Source organism: Glycine max, chromosome 10 (assembly GCF_000004515.6).
Source record: "Glycine max cultivar Williams 82 chromosome 10, Glycine_max_v4.0, whole genome shotgun sequence".
In the NCBI taxonomy this organism is placed as follows: Eukaryota; Viridiplantae; Streptophyta; class Magnoliopsida; order Fabales; family Fabaceae; genus Glycine; species Glycine max.
In genome coordinates this window covers 36380267-36390132 of record NC_038246.2, presented here as the reverse complement: position 1 = coordinate 36390132, position 9866 = coordinate 36380267, and positions in this window count along the sequence as shown.

Below are 9866 nucleotides of genomic sequence, written 5' to 3'. Positions count from 1 at the left end.
AGGGAGGATAGATCGGTGCTTCGAATGGTCCGTGGCGGCGATGGCCAGCAGCAGCGGTGGTGGAGGATGATCCCTTTCTCTTCTTCGATGATTCTGCCATTTGAGGAAGTTTTTGTGAATTTCAATCGGTGGAATCGAAAGAGGAGTGAAAATGAGGAAGATTGGGCTTTACGAGACGTGTTTTGGTGAAGAATTGAGGAAGATATGAGAATTTGAAGATTAGGGATGAAAGAGGCATGGGAACGAGAGTGAGGCTGCGCAGCGTGACTGGTTTCGAAGGTATTTGTAGAAGAGGACGAGTTGTAATTGATTACAAGGTATGGTAATCAATTACTGGAGTAGTAAGCCTTCTGGTAATCAATTACATGATGTTGTAATCGATTACAGGGTGCCTGTTCTTGTGTAATCGATTACACTAAATGGTAATCGATTACCAGAGCATAAACTTGGCTAGTTCCTCTAAAAATTACCTATGTCTATGCTAAATACATCCAATACTTTCAATCATCGCTACTAATGTATTTAATTCAATCATTCAAACATCAAACACACAATAATGCATCAAGCCATCATCATAACACAAACAATTAATCATAAAAATAATTCAATCAATCAATCCTTATTTATCTAAATCACTAACATCTAAGAGGCCTAATTCCCTTCTAATAGAGAAGAATGTTTCTTTGGGGAGAGGTTTTGTGAAGATATCAGCAAGTTGATTCTTTGTATCAACAAACTCTAACACACAATCTCCCTTTAGAACATGATCTCTTAGAAAATGGTGCCTAATTTCTATATGTTTAGTTCTAGAGTGTTGAACTGGATTTTTGGAAAGATTAATTGCACTTGTATTATCACATCTAATAGGTATATGGTCAAGAAGGATTCCATAGTCAGAAAATTGTTGCTTCATCCATAATATTTGTGCACAACAACTGCCGACAGAAATATATTCCGCTTCTGCAGTGGATAAAGCAACACTATTTTGTTTCTTACTATGCCAAGAAACTAGAGCAGATCCAATGAATTGACAAGTTCCACTTGTGCTCTTTCTATCTGTTTTAGAACCGGCAAAGTCTGAATCAGAATATCCAATTAAGGTGCATGTGGAATTTCTAGGATACCATAATCCTATGTTCATAGTGCCTACTAAATACCTTATGATTCTTTTAACAACACTAAGATGTGATTGTTTAGGATTTGATTGAAATCTAGCACACATACACACACTAAACATTATATCAGGTCTGCTAGCAGATAAATAAAGAAGTGATCCGATCATACCTCGATATTGCTTAACATCTATTGACTGACCGGTTTCATCTTTATCCAGATAGCAACCAGTGCTCATTGGTGTAGCTATGTGCTTAGCATTTTCCATGTCGAATTTGTGGATTAACTCTTTGCAATAATTGGATTGATTGACAAAGATACCATCCTTGGTTTGTTTAATTTGCAATCCAAGGAAGAAATTAAGTTCTCCCATCATTGACATTTCAAATTCACTTTGCATGTCATGAGAGAATTCCTTGCACAATAATTCATTAATGGATCCAAAAATAATATCATCAACATAAATTTGAACTAATAAAATATCATGTGATTTTCTATTTATGAAAAGAGTAGTATCCACTTTTCCTCTAGAGAAGTCCTTTTCTAAAAGGAACTTACTTAGATGCTCGTACCAAGCCCTAGGGGCTTGTTTCAAGCCATATAAAGCCTTTTTCAATTTATGGACATAATTTGGCTTATCCAACATTTCAAAACCTGGTGGTTGTTCAACATATACTTCTTCTTGAATTAAGCCATTTAGAAAAGCACTTTTAACATCCATTTGATAAAGCTTAAAATTCATTATGGATGCATATGCTAAGAGCATTCTAATGGCTTCTAATCTAGCAACTGGAGCATATGTTTCTTCATAATCTATACCTTCTTCTTGATTATATCCTTTTGCAACTAATCTAGCCTTATTTCTAATGATTATTCCATGTTCATCTAACTTATTTCTAAATACCCATTTTGTTCCTATGATGGGATAGTTTTTAGGTTTCTCAACAAGTTCCCACACATTGTTTCTTTCAAATTGGTTCAGTTCTTCTTGCATAGCAATTATCCAATTATCATCTATTATGGCCTGTTTTATATTTTTAGGTTCAATCATAGATACAAAAGCCATATTATTGCATAATTCTTTAAGAGAATGTCAAGTTGTTACCCCTTTTGAGATATCACCAATAATGCTGTCGAGGGGATGATCTTTTGAGGCTTTCCATTATTTTGGAAGTTCATCATTTGATTTTGCTTCTTCTTAAGGATCTTCATTGCTACCTTTCCCTTTTCCTTTAGAATCTTGTCCATGAATATGAATTTGTTATAAAGATTCTGCAATATCATCTAGTATATTCTTTCTTGATAGAATAGCATTAGATTTGTCGCAACGTGCCCTTTCGCGGGCGAGCGAAGGCGAGGCTCACGGGTGCGCTTTCCAAAGGAGGAAAGATGCGCGGAGTCGCCACCAACGTTTATTTGTGGAAAACGTCAGAAAAACCGAAGGAAACCGGTCAAAATGAAAATTCTAAGTTCGGGAGTTGTATTTACGCTTGAGGAAGGTATTAGCACCTCTCACGTTTGTCTCAAAGGACAACAGCCTATTTTTTAGAATTGTGGAAATTGTATTACCTTAACTTTTATTTCTTTTTATTTTTTGAGGTCGACAAAAGCGGGGCTTTTGCTCCTACGTACCCTCCATCGAAGAGGAAATCAGACCTACGTAGTTCTTTCTTTATGCGTGAATCAAGTGATTCTTTTTACTTGAAAGGTGATCATTTTAAGGCGTTGGACCTTAAAAATGATCCATTTTACTTGGTAAGAAACTGAAATGATAAACTTTCAAAACCCTATTTTTGTGGACGAGCTTGACTAGGCGAGTTGATTTTAGCCTTAGTTTCACTTTAGTTATTAGTCAATTCAATTAAGAATGAGAAATCCCAAAGATAAAACGTCCGATTGATTTTTCGCTTTATTTTACTAAAAGGTATTTTTTGATTATTATATTATTATTTTACCTCTTTTTTTATTTCCAACGTGGTTACGGCACGACCGAACGGTCGGAATTCATTTTAACCGAAATTAACGGATGGTACAATTCAAACGATCGGTGGAAATTTATTTTATTTTTAGATTAGGCGAGAAATGACTTAAGCACGTCAAAAGGGGGTATAAAAAGCGAATGAAAACGAGAATAAAAATACATGAAACAAAATGTGGACCACCACGGGTACATAGAATGAATTGAAAAGCTCGGTTCGAGGTACTTACCCGTTGAAGACTGAAGAAAACGAAGAACGAACGATGAATGTTGAAGAACGGTCGAGAATCTTCGCGTAATTACTCACAGAAAAGTTACGGAAGCGCCTCGACTTGGATTTTCTTCACGGAAATAATTTTCCTCAGCAATTTCGAGAGAATGAGAAGTGCCAAGAAGGCTGAACCCCTTCTCCCTTCACTCCTCCCCCTATTTATAGCAAAATAGGGGAGGAGCTTGCCACCCAGCTCGCCCAGGCGAGCAAGGTTGCTTCCTCCAGAAGCAACAGCCTTCTGGAGGAAGAATCTGGAAGGCCCAAGTGGGCCTGATTGCTATTTGTACCCCCCTTTTACTAAATGCACCCCCTCTACCTTTTTTGGTAATTCTTTTTCCGTAACGTTACGATAGTTTACGAATTTCGTAACGATACTTATTTTCCTTACGCAAGGTTACGAATCCTTACGGATTATGTATTTACTCTTTTTTAGCTTTCGAAGAAGTTACGAAAACTCACAGATTGCGAAAAATACCTCCTTTCGATTTCCGTCACATCACAGAATTTTCACGGATCACGTAAGCCTGCTTCCTTTTGATTTTCGGCACCTCTCGGGACTTCACATATTGTGCAACAAAGGGTGCCAAATATCTCGAAGCGGCCAATCAATGGTTGTATATCATCAAATTATAATCCCCGGACGAAATTAGGGTATGACAGTTGCCCCTCTTTACTTACTTCTCATCGGAGATAAGAGGAAAGCAAAGATAAGACACTGATTTCGTCCATCCTGCCCTTTCCGTGATGACGATTCTCGTCTTTACTCCTTCTTTTTTGCTGTACAACACAAAACAAAATACTAACAACAACAAGAACAACGAATATAATATACATATACACATATACACATGTTTGGTGAAGGAACCGATCCGGAAAACAACAGAAGAACATATTTCCCAGTCACCAGAGGCTCCGTGCTTGATAATGGAGGACACATGAACAGCGCTAGGCAATGACATTCATGGGGCTCCGAAAAAGGTGGAGAATGGAGGATTGCCCTGAGGGTCCACACTTAGGCAATCATGAAGCATAGCTCCAAACTCGAAGGTGGAGGACACATGAACAGCGCTAGGCAATGACATTTATAGGGCTCCGAAAAAAGGGGGAGGATGGAGGATTGCCTTGAGCGTCCGCACTTAGGCAATCATGAAACATAGCTCCAAACTCGAAGGTGGAGGACACATGACCAGCGCTAGGCAATAACATTCATGGGGCTCCGAAAAAGGGGGAGAATGGAGGATTTCCTTGAGGGTCCGCAGTTAGGCAATCATGAAACATAGCTCCAAATTCGAAGGTGGAGGACACATGAACATCGCTAGGCAATAACATTCATGGGGATCCGAAAAAAGGGGGAGAATGGAGGATTGCCTTGAGGGTCCGCACTTAGGCAATCATGAAACATAGCTCCAAACTCGAAGGTGGAGGACACATGAACAGTGCTAGGCAATAACATTCATGGGGCTCCGAAAAAGGGGGAGAATGGAGGATTGCCTTGAGGGTCTGCACTTAGGCAATCATGAAACATAGCTCCAAACTTGAAGGTGGAGGACACATGAACAGCGCTATGCAATAACATTCATGGGGCTTCGAAAAAGGAGGAGAATGGAGGATTGCCTTGAGGGTCCGCACTTAGGCAATCATGAAACATAGGTCCAAACTCGAAGGTGGAGGACACATGAACAGCGCTAGGCAATAACATTCATGGGGCTCCGAAAAAAGGGGGAGAATGGAGGATTGCCTTGAGGGTCCGCACTTAGGCAATCTTGAAACATAGCTCCAAACTCGAAGGTGGAGGACACATGAATAGCGCTAGGCAATAACATTCATGGGGCTTCAAAAAAAGAGGGAGAATGGAGGATTGCCTTGCGGGTCCGCACTTAGGCAATCATGAAACATAGCTCCAAACTCGAAGGTGGAGGACACATGAACAGCGCTAGGCAATAACATTCATGGGGCTCCGAAAAAAAGGGTTGAGAATGGAGAATTGCACTAAGCAATCACTACGCATGGCTCCAAACTCATGGGTGGAGGATGCATGAATGAAAACGCAATTCATGGGGCTCCGAAAAAGGGTTGGCAGGACCGAACGGTCCACCGGGTTTTTCCACCTAAAAGGCAAACATGCTTTTTGCAAAGAAAAATAAATCATTCGAGAGAGCACTATATCTTAGAGAAACAATATACTTGTGCTAAGGGTAATCTTCCTTGTAACCGAGAATGAAGGGCAGGATGTCAACTTTTAGCTTTTAAATGAACATGCAGGGGAAACATCGGGCTAAGCTGAAAATAAGTCACTCATAGTGTATAAAAGTCACACAGGCAAGTGTTTTATCCTATTCCCAAACCATAACTGCACCATGACTCTATTTTGCACACGACTTCCTATCGAATCAAAGATCAAATGTACGATCACGGACCAATAGGATTTTCTCGAGGGTAGTGTTTTTGGAGAGGAAGCTGGGTGTTTCGGTCTTTTCCTCTTTGTTCATGTGGGGTGGGACTTCGCCAGTCGAGAATGGCAATATGAAAGGAAGAGACACCAAAAATGGGTTTCGCTTTGCCGGCAGTCACTTACCTTGCCGAAAATTTATCTGGTATGAAGATCTTTCGTTCGCTCTCTTCCATTGATTGAGAATTGCTTCTTTTCCATTTTTTACTTCCTTTCGACCTTTGATCAGGAATCGTTCTTTTTCTTTCTTTTTTATTGTTCTTTTCTTTATTTTCATCTTTTTCTTTTTCCTTCTTCCTATTTCTTCCTTTTCTTTCTTTTCACTTCTCCTTTTCCACCCCTTTCTTTGGGAAATCGGGTTTTAGCATTCTATTCGCTCTACCTTGAGGAGATTCCGCTGTCCTTTGCTTCGGGGGAAAGGATGAGGATTCCTTTTTTATAGGCCAAGGTTCAAAAAGGTCTAAGGTTGTGTCTCAATGGGGTCTTTTATCGTGGGAACCCCAATCTTGATATCTGGGGCGAAACAAATTTGGGTGTCAAGGTGTCGATTTCGGGCCGAACTTCCATATTATTCCATAAGGCACGCGTGACAATGATGATTTGAAAACAACGTGCAAAATTAGTCATGGCTACATCCAGGTGGGCACTCAAGCATCCCGTTTATGGCATTGTGATACTACGGTTGGGAATTTACACAGACAGACCCAACGTGATGCAATCCTATCCCGCAAGGGCATTGGGTAGAAGACTCCAAGTAGATTGGGCTAGAGATCCAAGGGAAGGCCCTAGGGTTCTTATGGGCCTTAGGGTAGATTTCAAGCCCATGGGCTAAGTATGAGCCTGCTTATCTTTGTAAATATTATAATAGGTTTTTCCTTCATTTGGGCCTTGTATTTTGGCCATTCTAGTAGTATAGGGTTTTACCTTGTATTTCGGGGCATTTTGAGTAGTCTTTGTAGTAAGGACTTTTTTTTTTTGTATTTTCATGTTTTTTGTCATGGGGGTGAGCTTAGCTATTATAGGGGGTGTGTAGCTAAGTTCTAGCTTCTCATCTCAAGGAGGTGAGCTTAGCTATTAGAGAGGTATGTGTAGCTAAGCTCTAGCTTCTTTAGGAATCTTCTTAAGGAAGCTTCTCAAGGAGGTGAGCTTAGTTATGAGAGGGGTGTGTGTAGCTAAGCTCTAGCTTCTCAAGGAAGTTTTCTCAAAGAAGCTTCTCAAGGAAGTTTTCTCAAGAAAGCTTCTCAAGGAAGCTACCTAGTCTATAAATAGAAGCATGTGTAACACTTGTTGTAACTTTGATGAATGAAAGTCTTATGAGATACACTTCAAAGTTCCACTCAATTTTGATACCACTTGATGGAAGCTTGCTTGTGGAGCTTCTATGAAGGCTGGATCTTTGAGCTTCAATGAGGTCCTTCAATGGTGATTTTTCACCATGGAGATGCATCACAACGTTTCCAAGTTATGTTATTTCATCAGTTCAATGAATTCATCCATTCTTATCTCGGTTTATTCCGGAAAACAAACTATTAGCATCAGTCCCTTGTTTCCAGAAGATACGTTTGCTCTTTACGAATGATTTATACTTCTTAACTATATATTCAGAAAATTATACACCTATGGTCCTCTATGAAGAAATTTTTCTTTGTATATCTACACTTTTATACATGACAAATTTTTTCTGTATACGCATTGGAACTTTCTCTCTTTACGTCACATGATCAAACCCTATTTACATTCAAAGATCTTTTTCGTTTTTCTCCAACGCACACCTATGGCTCATACAAAAGTTTCTTTATATACATTCGTTGCTCACACACACAAGAATTTCTCTCCACGCATCACTTACACACACAAAAACCTTCTATACACACTTTCCTTTTTCTTTGTATACGCAGACATTTTATTCACAACGCTTCTTTCTTTTTATTAGGATTTTTGGTTCATTTTATTTTTAGGACGACGTTCCTAAATGAAAAACTCTACACGGTTCCAGAATTTCAACAAACACTATTGACAACAATGAAACAAGTACCGACGTAACAACTCAAATGATATGTATGTACAAAACAAAAGTCAATCAACATGAAACAAACGTTAGTCCCTTAGTCAAACAAAAATATATAACAGGAAAAATGGAAACAAAAAGAAATATGGATCAAGGGATCTCCCAATCATGTGGCCCCGCTTCCTCCTAAGAAATCAAGTAAATCGGTCATCTCCTCGTCCTCGCGGGCCTCATCTGCCTCGTCGGGAGCCTCTGCTGGTGCCTCTCCTGCCCGGGCCTCAGGCCAATCTCCAGGCCATGCGACCTCTGCCCTGAACTGGTCCGGAGTAGGGCATGGAAAAGAAGTAAAACCCTGGCTCTGCAGGCTGAGGCTCATCTGGTAAAGACAATCATGAGTTTGTACATGAGCTCGGTGGTTGGCCGCCTGCTGGCGAACCAAATGCCGCAAATACTGCTCCGTATCAAACGATCCGGCTGGACCAGCCTGATGAGGTGGCGGCGCGTCTGCGGCCTGCGAAGCATCCCCCTGGGCCTATCTCTGTGTGCAATACTTCTCAATAAAAGCTTGGGTGATGGGCGGCCGAATCACCTTGCTAGGTGCGACGGGGACTCCGAACGACTGGCAGAGTCCTGTGATCAAGGCAGGAAATCCCAGGGCCCTGTTGGACTTATCCGGGTCCAGAGGGTGCCTGGTAGGCGCCATACCTGCAAATAGATAGATGGCATCAGCGATTAACTGAGCCACGTGAATGCTCATCCGTGTCAGGATGGCATACACCAGCTGACACTTCGGCAGGGGAAGGTCGGAATTATGATCGCTGGGCTGGATGTTGCTAAGCAGCAAAGTCATCCAGATCTGAGTCAGGGTGGTCATGTTGGTGCGCATGATTCGCACCCGTCTCCCGGCAGCAGTCCAGGCAAAATCCTGTCCCAGTATACATAGCAAATGGGCGATGGCCTCCTCATCGAACCCATCGGACCAATTCCTCCTCTGGCCATACTCGCACTCCTGACCCTCTTCCAGCACTAAAGGGTATCCCAGGAACTGGCTGATAGCATCTGCATTAAATGGGATCCACTGACCCCTCACCCAGGACCTCATATCTCGCACGCCTTCCTCTGTAGGCCAAGCATTGGCATAAAATTCGAGGACTATGTCAGGATCGAACTTGGCCATGGGGGTAACCAGTGATGCCCACCGCCGGCGAACTATCTCCTCCTGGGAATCGGTATACTCGTCGTCCTTGAGCTGGACGCATCGCTCCCGGAGAAATGACCATCCCTTGATGGCCTCGAAGCGCTGCTGGTGTTCAGCGCTCCTAAAGTGGTGACTGTCATACTCGGGAGCGGAACTGGTTCCTTCGGTCGCTTTATCCTTCCTGGATCTCTTTGAGGCAAGTTTCCTCGGGGCCATCTCCTATGAGAACAAACATTTGGAAGTTAGTTTTACAAGATAATGCTTATCTTAACGCAAAAATGTCATGCTAACCCCTCTGATTTAGACCAAACTCACGTAATCCATTTATGTACATGCGCATGTGTAGAAAATATCCTATTACTCATGTCAACATACAAGAACATCTAATATATTCTAATTGCCATACACCTATATACATTCTGAAAAAGAAAACACACTTTCATGCTCAAAGGGTTGCGTCAAACTTTACACCTAATTTATATCCTAAACATTTGCTATCACAAACTACCTACATACATTTGAAGTACACCATACAAATTTTTATTGTTTCACTCATATTTATTTATATGCATATTGGAAAGCTAATTACATCCTGCACATATTTGCATTCAAAAAGGCATTCCACGCTATCATACATTCATTTAGGAAAACAATTATTCATACTTGGCGAGGAATTTTATGCCCCTTACATTTACACATATATCTACACACCATTGAAAAGCATTTCCCACGTTACTTAGGTGCAAATTACCAATCATGGGGCAGCCCAAATTCTTACAAGCAAGTCCCTATTTTCATGCTTTTCTAATTCTAAAACCAAATTTTGGGTTTCTAGTCATGAGTATGTTT